Consider the following 22681-nt stretch of genomic DNA (forward strand, 5'->3'; position numbering starts at 1 on the left):
GCAATCTCAGCTCACTGCAACCTCTGCCTATTGGGTTCAAGCGGTTCTTCAGCCTTAGCCTCCCGAATAGCTGGGATTACAGGGACACCCACCACGCCCAGCTAATTTTTATATTTTGATAGAGACGAGTTTTCACCATGTTGGCCAGGCTGGTCTTGAACTCCTGACCTCAAGGCATCTACCCGCCTTGGCCTCCCTCAGTGCTAGGATTACAGGTATGAGCCACTGTGCCCAGCCAACAAGGTGAATTTTAAAAATATATGTAGGAGGGAGAATCCACAGGACCTGTGGACGTTCATTCATTCAAACATTTCTTCAGTGTCTATAATGTACCCTGTAGGGGATTAAGCATGAGAAAACAAACATAACTTCTGCCCTTCAATAACACATAGTATAACTGAGTAGTCAAATAAATCTGCAATTACAGTACAGTGTCATGAGTGCCCTAGTAAAGGTTTGGAAAGAGCACAGAGGGCAGCTCTGAATAAAATTGGGGGTAGGCAGGGAAGGAAGAGGCAGCGTTTGATTGAGACTTGAGAAGGATGGTCCAGGTTCACAGTGGGAAGGAGGATGTCCAGGCAGCAGGATCAGCAGAGGTAAAGGTCATGTATTAATGGCATGGTCCTGAGCACTTTGACTTGCCTGTGGGGTGGCAGGCAATTTTGTGTACTATGGAAGGTGACACAGGGGATAGAGTTTGAGTTGACTGGTACATTCTCCCTTCATTTTTATATTTGTTAATTCTTCATGTGTGCACATACTAGATTTTAAGTTCCTTGAGGGTCGTGACATCATCTTAGATGTCATGAATGCTAACATTGACCTTGTCTATTACAGTTGTTCAGTTAATGTTTATTGAGTGACCAGTCTAGATTATTATGACATTAGGCTAGAATTAGTGCGTTTCTCCTCTTACTGTGGTTAATGTAGGACTGTCAAATCTAATAAAGAATTATTCTCTTCACTACTTTTTCATTGTAATGTCTTGAAGAAAAATGAAGCTATCCATGATATAGGCTAGCCCAATCAGTTTGATTCTTTGTCAAATAATAATTTGGGGCAACAAAAAGACTTGATTAAAATAATAGTTTTTAACATGATTGTTTTGTTGAGCTTATATAAGTTGAAAACTTATTTCTCATCAAACAGGATGGATAGCCTCACTTCAATAGCCGCACTTCGGTGTTCCTTACATTCTGTCTCTGAAAATGACCACGCCTAAAATAGGAACACCTCAAGGATCTGGGAGCCTCCATTAGCTGATGCTTACAATTGGAGTTTGAACTGAGCAAAAAAATCATCTGGGTAATTTTATTTAATAAGCGCTGTTCACCTACTATATTTTTTTGCTATGATCTTAATGTCTGTATCTCCCCAAATTCATATGTTGAAAACTAATCCCCAATGTGATGGTATTAGGAAGTGGGACCTTTGGGAGGTGAGAGCTCCCATGAATGGGATTAGTGACCTTATTAAAAAAAGAAACCCCAGGGAGCTGCCTTGTTCCTTCTCCCATGAGAGGTTATAGCAAGAAGATTAACCCTCAACAGACATCAAATCTGCCGTGATCTTGGACTTTCCATTCTCGAGAATGGTGAGAAATAAATTTCTGTTGTTCATAAGGTACCCAGTTTATGGTAATTTGTTACTGTAGCCCAACTGGACTAAAACAAGTTTAGAATATCCATTTACATTTTATAATAGACAAAACACCAAACAACAATAACAAACCCAAGGTTTATGTGTGTATGAAGCCCTGCTCTGGTGTCCCACTGAATGCAGCTCTGGAGAAGGCTGTGGTTAACACTGCAGGGGCCTCCAGAGGGCTTGGCCTTAGGTTTGCCTGGAATCTGCAATCCCAGAGGCCTATCCTAGGATCCAGGATCCAGGGATGTGGGTAGTGTCCCTAAGATGAAGACCCTCCTTCAGTTTGTTTGACTTCTGTGATCACAAGCAGCCAGATGGGCTGCTTGTGAGGTAGGAGATATTTCTCTTGTGGCTTATGGAATGAGTACTGTGCTTTTGCAGTGACTGGCACTGTGCTGATAACTGCAAAGAAGCAAGACCATGAGTGATGAAGGGCTCAATGGGGGGTATGATGATTCTGGAGGTGGTGATCTGGGGAATAGACAGGGAAGATGGCATGGAAGAGATGTGGTCTGAGGCGGCCTAGAAGGATGGTTAGAGTCTGGTTTAGGTAGAGGAGGGTTGATGGCTTCTCTAACAGGATCCATCTTCTTAGAGATACAGATGGATAGCAGAATGGTAGGATGGAAATTGCTGTGGCATCTTTCTTGAATGGCACATCAAAGCCCAGACCTGTTCACTCAGGAGAGATTTTGGGATGGAGAACAGTGCTTTGTCTCTTAAAGATTCTTACATTTCATGTGACACTTTAGCATTTAAACTTCATGCTTTCAAATTACCAAACTGAGAGTTCAGAGGAAAAGACAATAAAGAGTGCAGGCACTCAGTCAGTTGACTTGAGTAAAGCCAAATATTTGGGCCTCATTAGAATCTTTCTTTTGGTTTGTTATCTCTTCAGGGAATACTATAAACGAGGAAGATATGCCTGGGTCCCAGGGGTCTATTTTAACCTGCCGTTTAGAGCTTGCTTTATTGACATTTCAAATCACCTAAGCCAGTGAACACATTCGTGATGACCCTGAAGCTGATCATGGGGGAAAATGTTTTATAAAGCTAGGGGCATCCTTTGGGTAGATGAAGCAGATGAAATCAGGACAAAATGAGCACATTAATGAGGGTTGAGCATAGGCCATAAGAAATATTAAAAAACATATAAAACTGTCATCAATGATAAAATGTTCTCAGCTATTAGTAAGTTACTGAAATATGTCAAATACTCTTCTGATTCTTGACTTGTTCTCTTTGAGTAATGAGTCACTGCAGTTTCTGCAGCCTTGGATGGAGACCAGTGTACACAGGGCAGAGCACTGAGGAGGCACTCAGTAAATGTTCACAGAGTGAAAGGTGAGTAAAGCTGGAGACACTTGTTGCTGTTCATTGTCCATGAATACCAGGCAAAAGTTCTAAATTAATTTGATAATTTTAAAAGGAAAACTAAAAAAAAAACATTCTGTAGCCAGAATAGTGGAAATACACAAAAATAGATAACTCAGTAATTCCATGGATCCTGTACCAGAACAGAATTTGCAATACCGTTTAGAATACATCTGGAACTGTGTCCCAATCACAATAGAAAATGAACTTTTATCATAACAAAGTGCCCTGAGCTGTATAGTTTTCTTGACTTTTTTTTTTTTTTTTTGAGACAGAGTCTCACTCTGTTGCTCAGGCCTGGACTGCAGTGGCACGATCTTGGCTCACTGCAACCTCCACCTCCCGGGTTCAACCGATTCTCCTGTCTCAGCCTCTTGAGTAGCTGGGATTACAGGCATGCACCACCATGCCTGGCTAATTTTCATATTTTTAATAGAGACGGGGTTTCACCATGTTGGCCAGGCGGGTCTCGAACTCCTGACCTCAGGTGATCTACCTGCTTTGGCCTCCCAAAGTGCTAGGATTAGAGGCATGAGCCACCACACCCGACCCTTCTGGACATTTTCGGTTTATCATATTTGACCCTTGCAACTGTGGTGTTCACTGAGTTATTTAGAGTAACTGTTACTTGGATAGGAAAACAAAGAGCTGGAAAGGTTAAATTACATGCCCAAAGTCATGTGAATAGTGACATAACTCAGAACTCTGTGCTGTTTCCGGTAACCTCTATCAGGTCCCTTCTTATGGAACCCAGTAATGATATGGACTTTACTGAGTCAATCCCATAGAACTGCAAACCATTGAATGTGGATTCAGTGGTGCTACAGACTGTTGTGTCCTACCTCAAATCCATATGTTGAAATCCTAATCCCCACTGTGATGGTATGTGGTGATGGGGACTTTGGGAGGTAATTGGGTCATGAGGGTGGAGCTCTCATACTGGGATTACTACCCTTATTAAAAAGAGACAGGAAAGAGCTTCTTTCCCATCCTTCACCCCCCATTTCTCTGGCTCTTTCTCTGTCCTCTGCCTTGTGAAGATACAATGAGAAGACAGCCTTCTGCAAACCAGGAAGAGGGCCCTCACCAAACACCAGGTCTGCTGGCTTCTTGATCATGGACTTCTCCGTGTCCAGAATTGTGAGAAATAAATATTTCTTGTTTAAGCCACCCAGTGTATGGTATTCTTAGCCTCCTGAACTAAGAGACATGAAAACTAGAATTTGTCTGCATATCAGTGGGATTATAAATGTACAATGTATTTTAAAGAGATGATCTCCAAAATACAGTACTTAGCACATAATATGAAGTTAATAAATGTTTGCTAGATGAATGAATGCAAGCAGTATAGAAGGAGAATGAAGTATTCAGATGAAATTTTAAGTTTGGCTAAAATCACTTGTTTGAGCATTTAAAGACCTTTCATCATCACTGAGGATTATTTTAATTCTCTGTTGTAGGATTGTATTCAGAGCGTTCCTCCCCCAAAATGTTTTTTGAATACCAAATGAATGTAAAAAAGAATAGGATTATAATGTTGTTTCTCACGTGGAACTCTTGTTTATGGCAGTTCAAATAGACTTACTATTAGCTAATATTTATATGCATCCTACTATGTGGCAGGCACTGTACCAAGGGCTTTGCATATCTTTATCCTAGAAACACGCAGAACACGTTTTCCTGTGAAGCTGGGGGGTCAAGCAGAAGCTAGTCTGACTTAGACACTCATATTCTTCCTTGTACACCGCAGTGGCTGCTGAGCCACTATCAGGGTTAACACAAGAAGCACTGCGACTGGAGAAGGCAGGCTGGCAGCTGGCATTTCCTCGGTATTACTGCCATCCACTGGATGTTCAGAAAATAGCAGTATGCCAGTGGCAGAAAGCATTCTGCTAGGAATAAAAATGAAAGTGAATTTTACATTCTTATGATTTTTGGCTTATGCCTGTAATCCTAGCACTTTGGGAGACGAAGGCGGGCAGATTGCCTGAGCTCAGGAGTTTGAGACCAGCTTGGGCAACATGGCAAAACCCCCATCTCTACTAAAACTACAAAAAGTTAGCTGGGCATGGTGGTGCATGCGTGTAGTCCCAGCAACTCTGGAGGCTGAGGCACAAGAATCACTTGAGCCAGGGAGGCAGAGGTTGCAGTCAGCCAGAATCTTACCACTGCACTCCAGCCTGAGTGATAGAGTGAGACCCTGTCTATCTCTAAGTCTCCTTCTAGTGCATATAGCAAAAACGAAGATGTAATCTTTGATCATGTTGTTCAGTATTGAAACCTGGAAGGAGGACATGGTGAAAGGAGGGAGTGTGGTAGATAGTTTGTTACGGAAGTTCATTCATTCAGCCAACAGACAGGCCCTGGAGGCCTCCTCTGTGCCAGTCAATGTGGTGGTTGGCTTTATTTAGTAGCTGGCACACAGGAAGGGATGTCAGAGTTTATTTGGGCCCTATTATGAGACATTGGATTTACTCTGTCCTGTAGCCTGACAATCCTGGGCCATGGTCATGTCAGGAAGCTGTGGGACCATGGTGGAGTATCCAGACAGGGAGCATACCTCAAAGTCAGTGCCTAACCATGGCTAGGTCAGAACTCCATCTTTGTCCATCAAGGAGAGCCCCCTTCCTAATGTGTCATAAGGTCTTTCTAGGAACCTGGGGGGGAGTGAGTGGGAAGCATTTTTCCTCCCCTCAGTACTAGATTTAAGCTAAATATGGACTAAATTTTGAAGAGGAGGAGGTGTCACAAAAATGTAGTTAGAAAGAGCTGTTCTTCCTTGAGAGAGGGGGTTGTTTGTGTGCATGTGTAGATGGACATGGTGGGCAATAGCTATGTGTAATAGGCAGGTCTGCTTTACTGGCCTACAGAGATACCTGCTTCTCTTCTACTTCCCCTGCCTGTTTCTAACATCAGTGAGTCATTTTGATGTTTACTTTATGAGGCCTATTTGAGTAGTAAAATACAGTGATTTTGTTTAGTCTCACTTGGGTAATTGAATAGGTATTTCTGTAACATCAGAGCAAAACTATAACTATTAAGTCGAGGCAGATTCTGAATCGTGATGAAGCAGCACATTTGCAATGCAAAAAGCCAAGCTGACACCAAGAAGTGTCATAGTTTAATGGTCACTGGTTTGATTTCCCAAAGATTATACCATATTCAGTTCTCTCTTTTCTACTCTGTGTACCAAGCCTTTTGTGAGTGCTAAACATCTTTGAGGTATCTGTGATTAGGTACTGCTCATTGGGAAGGTATTAGTTTATTAGAATGGTGAAAAAAACCAAAGGAAGGGCTTCACTCACAGTTCTGCCTAACAATAAATAGAGTTGACTGAGGTGCCAGTCTGTTTTTCCAGCTAAAGTTGCTATCTGGCTGGGCATAGTAGCCCACGTCTGTAATCCTAGCACTTGGGAGGCCGAGGCAGGTGGATCACTTGAGGTCAGGAGTTCGAGACCAGCCTGGGCAACATAGTGAAACCCCATCTCAACTAAATGTACAAAAATTAGCTGGGCGTGGTGACACGCACTTGGGACCTGCAGTCCCAGCTACTTGGGAGGCTGAGGAAGGAGAATCTCTTGAACCTGGGAGATGGAGGTTACAATGAGCTGAGATCACACCACTGCATTCCAGCCTGGCTGGCAGAGCGAGACTCTGTCTCAAAAAAATAAAAATAAATAAAATTGCTATAGGCCTAATTTTAACCCTAAAATCCTACAATTCAAGACCCGTGGCAGTATTATCCCTAGAGTCTGGCAATAGTGGAAGCTCTGCATGGTGACAGACTTGATCACATCCTCACTCTGGCCCTGGACTAGCCAGCAACCTCGAAGTGCCAGAGGGCTCCTGCCAAATACATTTTCCTCCTGACTTGCTGGAATGCTTGAAAATCCTGTGCTAGACTTCTTAGAGACATATACATTTTAAACTTAGCTCAGCTATGACTATAATTTGAAAATAGTAACATATGAGCTAATTAATCTATTAGCAAAGACAATTTTATCAGCCCTATGCTTTGGAGAGGAGGATCCTGAAGGAACCTAAAAGCAGGCCTTGGGAGGCAAAAGCCAAGGTAGGGGTTAGGTTAAGTCAGAAATGAAAAAGGTGATTTAAGTGGGGAAATGAAGACTAAGAATAGGAAGATAAGCATAGTCTTTTCACCTCCCACAGGCTCAGAGTTTTGCCTTAGTTGGGGTTGGAGAGGCTGAGATCCCAGGCTCACAAATTTGACGTAGAAGGCACAGTTTAATGATACTTTACCATAGACTTGAAGATACCATTGGGGCATGGGACACAAATGAACTTTAAAACCAGGCATCCCTGCTCCTGGAGTCCACGGGCTGTGCTTCTTTGCAAAAGTGCTCCTCCTTAAGCCCAGAATTCTCCACCAATTGGCCTAAGCCAGATGAAGCAAAAATCAGTTCTCATCCTCTAACAGTCTGCAGAGCTTCACTCTGCACTTGAAGACTGGCTCAGCATCTGAAGCCTGTGCATGTGGATTACTCCCTGCTTTCAGGACTTCTCTGACCTGAAAGATTGAGTAGGCATTTACCTTAGATCTGCTTGACCAAAACAAACTGTTTCCTAGAACAATGGGGGAATCTTCCCAAAGGAAAAAGAAAATCCAGGAAACACACAAGAATGAAGAGAATGCATCTGATTCTCCAAATGGTGGCTTTAATTTTGTTTTCTCATGTCTGTTGTAATGGGTACCTGGAATTTGATTTTGTCCCTTTTTACTCACCTTACCATTTTTTCTATCCAAGAAACCCTAATTTGGATAATCAGTAAGTCAGTCAAAATGTTCAAATTGGGTGTAAAGTCTATCAGGTAAGTATCAGCCCTTACAGTCTGAAATATTGTCAAGTCAAGCTACACTGCATATTTGCCATCTCACTTTTCATCACACTTGATTTGTCCTTGCATTTGACAAAGAAGCAGAGCAAAGAAATGTTCACCAACCAACCACATGGCAGCATTAAGCACCAGAGTATTTTGAACCCAGGCCTGGTGAAAATTCAGAAGCAGAGAAAATCATGTAAGACAATGAGGCTTCTTAGGAAAACTTCAAAGATTTTGTTAACCGGTCAACTTAACTAACAGTAAATGACCTGAATTCAGGACTAAGATTTCCATAATTATAGTGATCAATGTTGATTTTAATTACATTACTTTTAACACTTTTTAGAAGGAAAGCAAATAATCTCATTTTCATGTATAATTACTCTTCATAGACCTGATATGCTTTTTACTTAGCTTGGAGCAATGAGTCATTTTTTAAAGGACTACATTATTAGCTTTGATCTAATTTGCCTGGGCTGAGTTTAAAATGTTTGTGTTTCTAAGAAGCCTAGGACAGGATTTTCAGGCATGAGATGGCTCTGTGCTTTCTATTTTGGTACTTGGATGTGAAATTTTATACCTCTTATTCCCATAAACTATCATATATAATACGGTTGTACATTGTGAATTTCATGATGTATTCATTGGTCCACAACATTAAAACATAAAAACTGAATCTGAATTATAGGAGTGGGATCATATTATAAATTCATAAAAATTTAATTATTTTTATCAAATATTGATACAATACTGGGTACTGGGGGTAAAATAGAAATTCTGAAAACCATCATTGCTTAAAACCTATAAGTGGGCTCCAAAGGCTAATAAAAATAAAATAGAACGCCAATATGTGTTAAATGAATTAAGAATTAGGATAAAGGATTGATTACTGTGATCTAATAGCAAGAAGGCTTCTTAGTGGGAGGTGAAACTTAAAATGTTTGGGAGCACTCCTAGGAAAAGATAGTGGATTAAGCACATTTTTTCTTCTCCTTATCTTTCTTCAGATCCTAGTAAAGTAATAGTAAAAAATTATAAATGAATAAATGATAAACAGCAAAAAGAAGGGGAACAGTACACTAGGAAACAAAAATTATTAGTACATTTTAGAAAGATGAAGGTGGAGGGAAAGAATTTGCATGACAGAGCATAAGGAAAGTGTTATGGGCTAAATTATGTTCTCTTCAAATTCATATGCTGAAGTCCCACCCCCCAGTACCTCAGAATGTAAATAAATTTGGGGACAGGGTCTTTAAAGAGGTAATTAAGTTAAGTGACATCATTAGGGTATCACTAATACGATATAATTGTCCCTATGTGAAGGAGGTTAGGACACAGGCATATATGGAGGGAAGACCATGTGAAGACACAGGGAGAAGACAGCCATCTGCAAGCCAAGGAGAAAAGGCACCAATCCTACTGGCACCTTGATCTTGAAGAAACCAACCCTACTGGCACCTTGATCTTGGACTTCTAACTTCCAGAATTGTGAGAAAATAATTTTTTATTTTTTAAGCCCTCCAGTTTGTGGTACTTCATTATGGCAGTCTTAGCAACTGAGTACAGATGGTACCTACATTCTAGAACTCTTGAGAAGCTCTGGACTAGGGAACAATAGGTACAGTAAAGGGTATACAGTCTGTTGAGTAAATATCAGCTGATATTTTGGAAAATTCTCAGTCATTATTGCTTCAGATATTTCTTCTGTTCCTTTCTGTCTTCTTCTGGTATTCCCCGTATGTGCATGTTACATCTTTTGTAATTCTCCCACAGTTCTTGAATATCCTGTCTTTTTTCTTCTTTTTTCTCTTTGCATTTCAGTTCAGATATTTTGTGTTCTACATTTGGGCCTGTGATTTATTTCAAGTCAAGTTATGTAAAAATTGCACCAGCTAATGCATTGTCTAGACCTTCCATCATTATGCAGAATAAAGAATGGTGAGAATAGACATTCTTGCCTCGTACCTTAGGGAGATCTTAGAGAGAAAGCATTCATTCTTTTATCTTATTAAGCATAACTAGCTGTAGGTTTTTGTAAATATTCTTTATCAAGTTGAGGAAAGCTCCCTCTATTTCTTTTTTTCCCCTTTATTAAAAATAATAAATTTAGGAACAACCCTACCTTTTCTCTCCAGGAAAGTCCCCTCAATTTCTGTTACTCAGAGAGTTTTTATCAAGAATCTCTGTTAAATTTTTTCAAATGCTTTTTCTGCATCAATTGGTTTGACCATATTTTTTTTTTATTAGCCCAATATGGTAGATTATATTGATTGAATTTTAAATCTTGAACTAGACTTGCATCCCTGGAATAAATCCCATTGGGACATGATGTATAATTCATTTTATATAATGCTGAATTCTATTTGCTAATATTTTGTATCTGTGTTTAGGAAGGATATTATCTGTGGTTTTCTTTCTTTTTTAATATTTTTTGTCTGGCTTTGGGATTAGGGTAGTAGGATATTAAAAAATGAATTAAGAAATCTCTATCTTCTGGAAGAAATTATGTAGAATAGATGCTTATTCTTATTTAAACAATAGGTCAGATTATCCAGTGAAACAATCTGCACCTAGAGATTTATTTTTTTTGGAGTTTTAAAATTATAAGTTAAATTTCCTTAATATTGTAGGCTATTCAGATTATCTATTTCATAATAGGAGATGTGTGGTTATTTGTGTCTTTTGAGTTATTGATTTATTTTTTCTGAGTTGTCAAGTTTGTGTGTGCAATATTCCCTTATCCTTTGATGTCTGTAGGGTCTATAGTGATAGTTTCTGTTTTATTCCTGATATTGGCAATTTGTGTCTTTTCTTTTTACTGTGTATAATTTCAGTTATTTTATATTTGTTGAGGTTTATGTCCCAATTTATGGTCCATCTTGGTATATGATTTGTGGACTCTTGAAAAATCTGTTGATTCTGCTGTTGAGGGGTGGAATATTTTATAAATGCTAACCTGTTGGTTGATGGTATTGAGTTTTTCCATATCCTTGCTGATTTTATGTTTTGTTCTTCTATCAGTTGTTGACAGGGTGTGGAAATCTCCAGTTATAATTGTGGATTTCTCTATTTCTTTTTTCAGTTACAGTATATCAGTTTTCGTTTCACATATTTTGCAGTTCTATTTTTGGGTTCACGCACATTTAGAATTACTGTGTCTTTTTAGTTGATTTATCCCATTGTCATTATGTAATGTCCCTTCTTGTTTGTGGTAATTGTCTTTGCTCTGAAGTCTACTTTATCTGATATTAATATAGCCATCCTTGCTTTCCTTTGATTAATGTTTGGATGATATGTCTTTTCCTATTCTTTTACTTTCAATGCTTTATATTGAAGTACGTTTGTTATAGACAGCATGTAGTTGGGTCATGTTATGTAACTCAACATGCCATCTCTGTCTTTTAATTTGTTTTCAGACCATTTACATTAAACATAATTACGTTAGAATATACATCTGCCATTTTATTTTTTGTTTTCTGCTATTTTCATTTTTTTTTGCCTTCCTGTGTGTTACTGAAATATATTTTAGAATTCTATTTTGATTTATCTGTATAATTCTGAAAAAGCATATGTCTTATTTTTTTTGGGTGCTGTAGGTATTACATTATATATACATGACTTATTGCAGTCTACTGGTGTTATTTACCAGTTCAAACAAAGTACAGAAACCTTACCTTCCTTTTCTGTCGTCCTCCCCTACTTAGAGTTGTCTTAAATATTTCCTGTACATACATTTAGAATCACATAGGACAATGCTGTGATTTTTGTTTCAACCTTTAAACATAATTTAGAAAACTCAAGAAGAAAAGAAAAACGTGTTGTATTTGTTCATTGTATTTGCTTACTGTGTTGTTTCTTTCTTCCTAATGTTTCAAGTTTCTCTTTTTGTCATTTTTTTCTGTTTTGAGAATTTCCTTTACCCATTTTTTTTTGATAGTTTTGCTGGTGAAAAATCATCTTAGTTTTCCTTCACCTGATAGTTTCTTGATATATATATAAATAATTCCTAAAATATATTTTTACTAGATATAGAATTCTTGGTTGACAGTTGTTTTATTTTATTTATTTATTTATTTTTGATATGGAGTCTTGCTCTGTCACCCAGGCTGGATTGTAGTGGTGAGACCTTGGCTCACTACAACCTCTGCATCCTGGGTTCAAGGGATTCTCAGCTTCCCGAGTAGTTGGGATTACAGGCATGCACCACCACACCCAGCAATTTTTTTCTTGTATTTTTAGTGGAGATGGGGTTTCACCATGTTGACCAGGCTGGTCTCCAACTCCTGACTTCAAGTGATTCACCCAAACTGCTGGATTACAGGCATGAGCCACTGTGCATAGCTGGTTGACAGTTGTTTTCTTTCAATACTAAAAAATATTGTGCCACTTATTTCTGCCCTACATGGTTTCTGATGAAAAATTTGTTGTTGTTGTTGTTTTTCTGTAGGTAAGTTGTCATTTTTCTTTGGCTGCTTTCAATATTTTAAAATTTGTATTTAGTTTTCAGAAGTTGGCATGGATTTCTTTAAGTTGATCATGTTTGGAGTTTGCCCACCTTCATGAATTTGTAGATCTTTGTCTCCTGGCAAATTTGGGAATTTTTCAGCCATTACTTCTTTGAGTGTTTTTTCAGTCTTATTGCCTTTGTCCCCTACTTCTGAAACTTTGATTACATTAATGTTATTTTTTTAATAGTCCCACAGGTCCTTGAGATACTGTTCATTTTATTTCAGTCTATTTTCTCTGTATTTTTCAGATTGACTAATTTCTATTGTTTTATTTCTCAATTCATGATTTCTTTCCTGTGTTTCCTCCTCTTACTATTGAGCCCATCCATGAGATTTTTATTTCAGTGATTTTATTTTTGAGTTTTAAAATTTTCATTTAGTTCTTTATATTGTCTATTTTCTATATTTTATTTGTTTCAAACTGGTTTGTAATTGCTTGTTGAAGCATTTCTATTGTGGCTGCTTTATTATTTATTTTTGAAAAAAGAAAATTTTAATTTAAAAATTTTTGTATTTTTGTTATTTATTTATTTTCTCTGGTATTTGGGTTTTTTCTCCTATAGATTATTGGGGTACAAGTGGTATTTGGTTACATGAGTAAGTTCTTTAGTGGTGATTTGTGAGATTTTGGTGTATCCATCACCCAAGCCATATACACTGCATCTTATTTGTAGTCTTTTATCCCTTGCCCCTCTCACCCTTCCCCCTAGGTCCCCTAGGGGGAAGTCCACTGTATCATTCCTATGCTTTTGCATCCTCATAGCTTAGCTCCCACATAACAGTGAAAACATACAATATTTGGTTTTCCATTCCTGAGTTACTTCACTTAGAATAATAGTCTCCAATATCGTCCAGGTCACTGCAAATGCCACTAATTCATTTCTTTGTATGGCTGAGTAGTATTCCATTGTATATATATACCACAGTTTCTTTTATCCACTCATTGATTGATGGGCATTTGGGTTGTTTCCATGATTTTGCAATTGCGAATTGTGCTGCTATGAACATGCATGTGCAAGTATCTTTTTTGAATAATGACTTCTTTTCGTCTGGGTAGATAGCCAGTGGTGGGATTGCTGGATCAAATGGTAGTTCTACTTTTAGTTCTTTAAGGAATCTCCACACTGTTTTCCATAGTGGTTGTACTATTTACATTCCCACCAGCAGTGTAGAAGTGTTTCCTGATCACTGCATCCATGCCAACATCTACTGTTTTCTGATATTTTTTGATTATGGCCATCTTGCAGGAGTAAGGTGGTATTGCATTGCAGTTTTGATTTGCATTTCCCTAATTATTAGTGATGTTGAGCATTTTTTCATATGTTTGTTGGCCATTTGTATATCTTCTTCTGAGAATTGTCTATTCATGTTCTTAGCCCACTTTTCAATGGGGTAATTTTTTTTTCTTACTGATTTGTTTGAGCTTATTGCAGATTCCAGATATTAGTCCTTAGTTAGATGTGTAGATCGTGATTTTCTCCCACTCGGTGGGTTGTCTGTTTACTTTGCTTACTGTTCCTTCTGCTGTGTAAAAGCTCTTTAAGTCCCAACTATTTGTCTTTGTTTTTATTGCATTTGCTTTTGGGTTTTTGGTCATGAAATCCTTGCCTAAGCCAATGTCTACAACAAGGGTTTTTCCAATGTTATCTTCTAGAACTTTTATAGTTTCAGGTCTTAGATTTAAGCCCTTAATCCAACTTGAGTTAATTTTTATATAAGGTGAGAGATGATGATCCAGTTTCATTCTCCTACATGTGGCTGGCCAGTTATCTCAGCATTGTTTGTTGAAAAGGGTATCCTTTCCCTACTTTATGTTTTTGTTTGCTTTATTGAAGATTAGTTGGCTGTAAGTATTTGGGTTTATTTCTAGGTTCTCTATTCTGTTCCAATGGTCTATGTGCCTATTATTGTATCAGTACCACTACTGTTTTGGTGACTATGGCCTTATAGTATAGTTTGAAATCAGATAGTGTGATGCCTCCAGATCTGTTCTTTTTGCATAGTCTTGCTTTGGCTAGATGCATTCTTTTTTGGTTCCCTATGAATTTTAGGATATTTTTTCTAATTCTGTGAAGAATGATGGTGCTATTTTGATGGGGATTGCATTGAATTTCTAGATGGCTTTTGGCAATATGGTCATTTTCACAATGTTGATTCTACCTATCCATGAGCATGGGATGTGTTTCTATTTGTTTGCATTGTCTCTGATTTCTTTCAGCAGTGTTTTATAGTTTTCCTTGTAGAGGTCTTTTGCCTTCTTGGTTAGGTATATTCCTAGGTATTTTATTTTATTTTATTGCAGCTATTGTAAAAGGGGTTGATTTGATTCTCCACTTGATTTGATTGATTCTTGATTTGATTCTCCACCTCATTGCTGTTGGTGTATAGAACTACTGATGTGTGTATATTAATCTTGTATCTGGAAGCTTTGCTGAATTATTTTGAGTTCTAGGAGCTTTCTGGAGGAGTCTTTAAGGTTTTCAAGGTAAGCAATCATGTTGTTAGCAAACAGTGATAGTTTGACTTCCTCTTTATTGATTTGGATGCCCTTTATTTCTTTCTCTTCTCTGATTGCTCTGGATAGGACTTCCAAGACTATATTGAAGAGGAGGGGTGAGAATAGGCATCCTTGTCTAGTTCCAGTTCTCAGAGGGAATGCTTTCAGTTTTTCCCCATTCAGTGTTATGTTGGCTGTGGGTTTGTTATAGATGGCTTTTATTATGTTGAGGTATGTCCCTTGTATGCCAATTTTGCTGAGAGTTTTAATCATAAAGTGATGCTGGATTTTGGCAAATGCTTTTTCTGCATCTATTGAGATGATCATATGATTTTTGTTTTTAATTCTGTTTATGTAGTGTATCACATTTATTGACATGTATATGTTAAACTATCCCTGCATCCCTTGTATGAAATTCACTTGATCAGGGTGGATTATATTTTTGATATGTTGTTGGATTTGGTTAGCTAGTATTTTATTAAGGATTTCAGCATCTGTATTCATCAGGGATATTGGTCTGATAGTTTTCTTTGTTGGTTATGCCCTTTCCTGGCTTTGGTATTAGGGTGATGCTCGCTTCATAGAATGAATTGGGGGGGATTTCCTCTTTCTCTATCTTGTGGAATAGTGTCAAAAGGGTTGGTCCCAATTCTTTGAATGTCTAGTAGAATTCTGCTGTGAATACACCTGGTCCTAGACTTTTTTTTTGCTGGTAATTTAAAAATTACAACTGCTTGTTATTGGTCTGTTTAGGGTATCTAATTCTTCCTGATTTAAGCCAGGAGTGTTGTATTTTTCCAGGAATTTATCCATCTCTTCTAGGTTTTCTAGTTTATGTACATAAAGGTGTTCATAGTAGCCTTGAATTATCTTTTGTATTTCAGTGATGTCAGTTGTAATAGCTATTGTTTCAATACGTAATGAGGTATTTGGATTTTCTCTCTTCTTTTCTTGGTTAATCTTGCTAATGGTCTATCAATTTTATTTATCTTTTCAAAGAACCAGCTTTTAGTTTCATTTATCTTTTGTATTTTTGTTTATTTCAATTTCATTTAGTTCTGCTCTGATCTTGGTTGTTTCCTTTCTTTTACTGGGTTTGGGTTTGGTTTGTTCTTGTTTCTTTAGTTCCTTGAGGTGGGACCTTAGAATGTCAGTTTATGCTCTTTCAAACTTTTTGGGGTAGGCATTTAGGGCTATGAATTTTCCTCTTAGCACTGCCTTTGCTGTACCCAAGAGGTTGTGATAGATTATGTCACTATTGTCATTCAATTAGAAGAATTTTTTTTTTTTTTAAACTATAAGTTCTGGGGTACAAGTGCAGAACATGCAGGTTTGTTACATAGGTATACATATGCCATGGTGGTTTGCTGCATCCATCACCCCATCATCTACATTAGGTATTTCTCCTAATGCTATCCTCACCTAACCCCCTACCCCCTGCTATCCGTCCCCTAGCCCACCAACCCCCACAGACCCTGGTGCGTGATGTTCCCCTCCCTGTGTCCATGTGTTCTCATTGTTCAGCACCCACTTATGAGTAAGAACATGTGGTGTTTGGTTTTCTGTTCTTGTGTCAGTGGGCTGAGAATGATGGTTTCCAGCTTCATCCATGTCCCTACAAAGGACATGAACTTGTCCTTTCTATGGCTGCATAGTATTTCAAGGTATATATGTGCCACATTTTCTTTATCCGGTCTATCATTAATGGACATTTGGGTTGGTTCCAAGTCTTTGCTATTGTGAACAGTGCTGCAATAAACATACATGTGCATGTGTCTTTATAATAAGATGATTTATAATCCTTTGGGTATATACCCAGTAATGGGATTGCTAGGTCAAATGGTATTTCTAATTCTATATGCTTGAGGAATCGCCACACTGTCTTCCACAATGTTTGAACTAATTTACACTCTCAAGCATTCCTATTCCTCCACATCTTCTCCAGCATCTGTTGTCTCCTGATGTTTTAATGATCACCATTCTAACTGGCATGAGATGGTATTCAATGTGGTTTTGATTTGCATTTCTCTAATGACCAGTGATGATGAGCTTTTTTTCTTGTGTTTGTTGGCTGCATAAATGTCTTCTTTGAGAATTATCTGTTCATATCCTTCGTCTATTTTTTGATGGGGTTGTTTGTTTTTTTCTTGTAAATTTGTTTAAGTTCTTTGTAGATTCTGGATGTTAGCCCTTTGTCAGATGGGTAGATTGCAAAAATGTTTTCTCATTCTGTTGATTGCCAGTTCACTCTAAAGATAGTTTCTTTTGCTGAGCAGAGAACTCTTTAGTTTAATTACATCCCATTTGTCAGTTTTGGCTTTTGTTGCCATTGCTTTTATTGTTTTCCTCATAAAGCCCTTGCCCATGCACAAGTCCTGAATGGTATCGCCTAGGTTTTCTTCTAGGGTTTTTATGGTTTTAGGTTTTGCATTTAGGTCTTTAATCCACCTTGAGTTAATTTTTGCGTAAGATGTAAGGAAGGAGTCCAGTTTCAGTTTTCTGCATATGGCTAGCCAGTTTTACCAACGCCACTTATTAAATAGGGAATCCTTTCCCCATTGCTTGTTTTTGTCAGGTTCTTCAAAGATCAGATGGTTGCAGATGTGTGGCGTTCTGAAGCCTCTGTTCTGTTCCATTGGTCTGCATATCTGTTTTCATACCAGTACCATGCTGTTTTGGTTACTGTAGCCTTGTAGTATAGTTTCAAGTCAGGGAGCATGATGCCTTCAGCTTTGTTCTTTTTGCTTAGCATTATCTTGGCTATATGGGCTCTTTTTTGGTTGCATATAAAATTTAAAGTAGTTTTTTCTAGTTCTGTGAAGAAAATCAGTGGTAGCTTGGTGGTAATAGCATTGAATCTATAAATTACTTTGGGCAGTATGGCCGTTTTCACGATATTGATTCTTCCTATCTTTGAGCATGGAATTTTTTTCCATTTGTTTGTGTCCTTTTTTATTTCCTTGAGCAGTGGTTTGTAGTTCTTCTTGAATAGGTCCTTCACATCCCTTGTAAGTTGTATTCTCAGGTATTTTATTCTCCTTGTAGCAATTGTGAATGGAGTTCACTCATGATTTGGCTCTCTGTTTGTCTGTTATTGGTGTACAGGAATGCTTGTAGTTTTTGCACATTGATTTTGTATTCTGAGATTTTGCTGAAGTTGTTTATCAGCTTAAGGAGTTTTTGGGCTAAGACCATGGGGTTTTCTAAATATACAATCATGTCTGCAAACAGAAACAATTTGACTTTCTCTCTTCCTATTTGAATACGCTTTATTTCTTTCTCCTGCCTGATTGCTCTGGCTAGATCTTCCAGTACTATGTTGAATAGGAGTGGTGAGAGAGGGCATTGTTGTCTTGTGCTGGTTTTCAAAGGGAATGCTTCCAGCTTTTGATCATTCAGTATGATATTGGCTATGGCTTTGTCATAAATAGCTCTTATTATTTTGAGATACATTTCATTATTACCTAGTTTATTGAGTGTTTTTAGGATGAAGGGGTGTTGAATTCTGTTGAAGGCCTTTTCTGCATCTATTGAAATAATCATGTGGTTTTTGTCATTGGTTCTGTTTATGTGATGGATTATGTTTATTGATTTGTATATGTTGAACCAGCCTTGCATGCCAGGGATGAAGCTGACTTGATCATGGTGGATAAGCTTTTTGATGTGCTGCTGGATTTGGTTTGCCAGTATTTTATTGAGGAGTTTTGCATTGATATTCATCAAGGATATTGGACTGAAATTTTTTTGTTGTTGTGTGTCTCTACCAGGTTTTGAAATTAGAATGATGCTGGCTTCATAAAATGAGTTAGGGAGGAGTCCCTCTTTTTCTATTGTTTGGAATAGTTTCAGAAGGAATGGTATCAGCTCCTCTTTGTACCTCTGGTGGAATTCAGCTGTGAATCTACCTGGTCCTGGACTTTTTTTGGTGGTAGGCTATTAATTACTGCCTCAATTTCAGAACTTACTATTGGTCTATTCAGGGATTCAACTTCTTCCTGGGTTAGTCTTGGGAGAGTGTATGTGTCCAGAAATTTATCCATTTCTTCTAGATTTTCTAGTTTATTTGTATAGAGGTATTTATAGTATTCTCTGATGGTAGTTTGTATTTCTGTGGGACCCGTGGTGATATCCCCTTTATAATTTTTTATTGTTTCTCTTTTCTTCTTCTCTCTTATCTTCTTTATTAGCCTGGCTAGTGGTCTATTTTGTTAATTTTTTGTTTTTAAACTAGCTCCTGGATTTACTGCTTTTTGAAGGGTTTTTTGTGCCTTTATCTTCTTCATTTCTGCTCTGATTTTAGTTATTTCTTGTATTCTGATACCTTTTGAATTTGTTTGGTCTTGCTTCTCTAGTTCTTTTCATTGTGAGGTTATGGTGTCGATTTTAGAGCTTTCCTGCTTTCTGATGTGGGCGTGTTGTGCTGTAAATTTCCCTCTAAACACTGCTTTAGTTGTGCCCCAGAGATTCTGGTATGCTGTCTCTTTGTTCTCATTGGTTTTAAAGAACTTTGTTATTTCTGCCTTAATTTCATTATTTACCCAGTAGTTATTCAGGAGCCAGTTTCTCAGTTTTCGTGTAGTTGTGTGGTTTTGAGTGAGTTTCTTAATCTTGAGTTCTAATTTGATTGCACTGTGATCTGAGAGGCTGTTTGTTATTATTTTCATTTGTTTGCATTTGCTGAAGAGTGTTTTACTTCCAATTATGTGGTCGATTTTAGAATAAGAGTGGTGTGGTGCTGAGAAGAATGTATATTCTGTCGATTTGGGGTGGAGAGTTCTGTAGATGTCTCTTAGGTCTGCTTGGTCCAGAGCTGAGTTCAAGTCCCGAATATCCTTGTTAATTTTCTGTCTCATTGATATGTCTAATATTGAGTGAGAATCTCACTGTTATTGAGTAGGAATCCAAGTCTCTTTGTAGGTTTCTAAGAACTTGTTTTATGAATCGGGATGCTTTTGTATTGGGTGCATATATATTTAGGATAGTTAGCTCTTCTTTTTGCATTGATCCCTTTACCATTATTTAATGCCCTTTGTCTTTTTTGATCTTTGTTGGCTTAAAGTCTGTTTTATCAGGGACTAGGATTGAAACCCTTTTTTTACTTTCCATTTTCTCGGTAAATATTTCTCCACCCCTTTATTTTGAGCCTATGTGTATCTTTGCATATGAGATGGGTGTCCTGAATACAGCACACTGATGGGTCTTGACTCTTACCCAATTTACCAGTCTGTGTCTTCTAATTGGGGCATTTAGCCCTTTTACATTTAAGTTTAATACTGTTATATGTGAATTTGATCCTGTCATTATAATGCTAGCTGGTTATTTTGCACATTAGTTGATGCAGTTTCTTCATAGTGTCATTGGACTTTATATTTTGGTATGTTTTTGCAGTGGCTGGTACTGGTTTTTCCTTTTCATGTTTAGTGCTTCCTTCAGGAGCTCTTGTAAGGCAGGCCTGGTGGTGATAAAATCTCTCAGCATTTGCTTGTCTGTAAAGGATTTTATTTCTCCTTCACTTATGAAACTTAGTTTGGCTAAATTTTAGGTTGAAAATTATTTTCTTTAAGGATGTTGAATATTGACCCTCAGTCCCTTCCAGCTTGTAGGGTTTCTGCTGACAGATATGTTGCTAGTCTGATGGGCTTCCCTTTATAGGTAACCTGACCTTTCTCTCTGCCTGCCCTTAACATTTTTTCCTACATTTCAACCTTGATGAATCTGATAATTATGTGTCTTGGGTTGCTCTTGTTGAAGAGTATCTTAGAGATTTTCTCTTTATTTCCTGAATTTGAATATTGTCCTGTTTTGCTAGGTTGGGGAAGTTCTCCTGGATAATATCCTTAAGAATGTTTTCCAACTTGGTTCCATTCTCCCTATCACTTTTAGTTACCCTAGGTTTGGTCTTTTCACGTAGTTCCATATTTCTTGCAGGCTTCCTTTGTTCCTTTTTATTCTTTTTTCTCTAATCTTGTCTTCATGCCTTATTTCAGTAAGTTGATCTTCAATCTCTGATATCCTTTCTTCCACTTGATTAATTTGGCTATTGATACTTGTGTATGCTTCACGAAGTTCTCATGCTGTGTTTTTCAGCTCCATCAGGTCATTTATGTTCCTCTCTAAACTGGTTATTCTAGTTAGCAGTTCCTATAACCTTTTGGGAAGGTTCTTAGTTTTCTTGCATTGGGTTAGAACATGCTCCTTTAGCTCAGAGGAGTTTGTTATTACCCACCTTCTGAAGCCTGCTTCTGTCAATTCGTCAGACTCATTATCTGTCCAGTTTTGCACCCTTGCTGGAGAGGCGTTTTGATCATTTGGAGGAGAAAAGGCATTCTGGTTTTGGAATTTTCAGCATTTTTGCACTGGCTTTTCCTTATCTTTATGGATTTATCTTTGTTCAATCTTTGAGGCTGATAACCTTTGGATGGGATTTCTGTGTGGGAGTCTTTTTTGTTGATGTTGATGTTATTGCTTTTTGTTTGTTAGTTTTTCTTCTAACAGTCATGCCCCTCTTCTGCAGGTGTGCTACACTTTGCCAGTGGTCCACTCCAGACCCTATTTGCCTGAGTATCACCAGGGGAGGCTGCAGAACAGCAAAGATTGCTGCCTGCTCCTTCATCTGGAAGCTTTGTCCCAGAGGAGCACCTGCTACCAGCCAGAGCTTTCCTGTATGAGGTGTCTGTCAACCTCTGTTGGGAGGTCTCTCCCAGTCAGGTCGCATGGGGGTCAGGGACCCACTTGAGGAGGCAGTCTGTCCCTTAGCTGAGCTTGAGCACTGTGCTGGGAGAACCCTCCTTGTCAGGATCCACTGCTTTCTTCAGAACCAGCAGGCAGGAACGTTTAAGTCCACTGAAGCTGTGCCCACAGCCCCCCGCTTTCCCCAGGTGCTCTGTCACAGGGAGATGGGAGTTTTATCTATAAGCCTCTGACTGGAGCTGCTGCCTTTCTTTCAGAGTTGCCCTCTAGAGTGAAGAGGAATCTAGTGAGGCAGTCTGACCACAGCCACTTTCCTGTGCTGTGTTGAGTTCTACCCACTCTGAACTTCTGGGCCTCTTTAGCACTGTCAGGGAAAACTGCCTTGGTGGGGGGGTGCCCCTGCCCCCACTAAGCTCAATCATCTCAGGTCAACTTCAGATTGTTGTGCTGGGAGTAAGAATTTCAAGCCAGTGGTTCTTAGCTTGCTGGGCTCTGTGGGAGTGGGACCCACCGAGCGAGACTACTTGGCTCCCTGTCTTCAGCCCTCTTCCCAGGGAAGTGAACACTTTTGTCTTGCTGGGGTTCCAGGCACCACTGGGGTACAAAAACAACAAGAACAACAAAAACCACTCCTGCAACTAGGTTGCTGTCTGCACAAACAGCCACCCAGTTTTGTGCTTGAAACCCAGGGCCCTGGTGGTGTAGGCACACGAGGGAGTCTCCTGGTCTGCAGATTGCAAAAACCATGGGAAAAGCTTAGTATCTGGGCCAGATAGCACAGTCTCTCTCAGTTTCCCTTGGCTATGAAAGGGAGGCCCCTGCTCCCACTTCCCAGGTGAGGTGACACCCCACCCTGATTCTGCTCACCCTCTGTGGGCTGCACCCACTGCCTAACCAGTCTCAAGGAGATGAACAGGGTACCTCAGTTGGAAATGCAGAAATCACCTGCCTTCTATGTTGGTCTTGCTGGAAGCCGCAGACTCCCATCACAACATTTATTAAAGTTAGCATGAATGTGAATCTTGCTGAAGAACTGTATGAATAGAGTTTTTTTCCTAAGTTAATGAATTTTTTTTTTTTTTTTTAATCTCCAAGAGTCAATAAAAGTTTGGTCTGCCTAAGA

The 22681-nt window shown here is 38.6% G+C and overlaps 1 long non-coding RNA gene across 2 annotated transcripts; it reads left to right on the forward strand.

The window, feature by feature from the left end:
- The first annotated feature begins 175 nt into the window (after positions 1 to 175).
- On the forward strand, positions 176 to 11692 carry LOC108304965. 2 transcript variants are annotated; one of them, XR_001825489.2, is made up of 4 exons: positions 176 to 1305; positions 2895 to 2991; positions 4062 to 4161; positions 9187 to 11692. It is a non-coding gene; the product is annotated as an uncharacterized LOC108304965 (long non-coding RNA). The 2 variants fall into 2 exon arrangements; XR_005200352.1 differs by having other exon boundaries at positions 176 to 2991.
- Positions 11693 to 22681: the final 10989 nt, after the last annotated feature.

This window comes from Cebus imitator, unplaced genomic scaffold (assembly GCF_001604975.1).
Source record: "Cebus imitator isolate Cc_AM_T3 unplaced genomic scaffold, Cebus_imitator-1.0 Scaffold2, whole genome shotgun sequence".
Classification (NCBI taxonomy): domain Eukaryota; kingdom Metazoa; phylum Chordata; class Mammalia; order Primates; family Cebidae; genus Cebus; species Cebus imitator.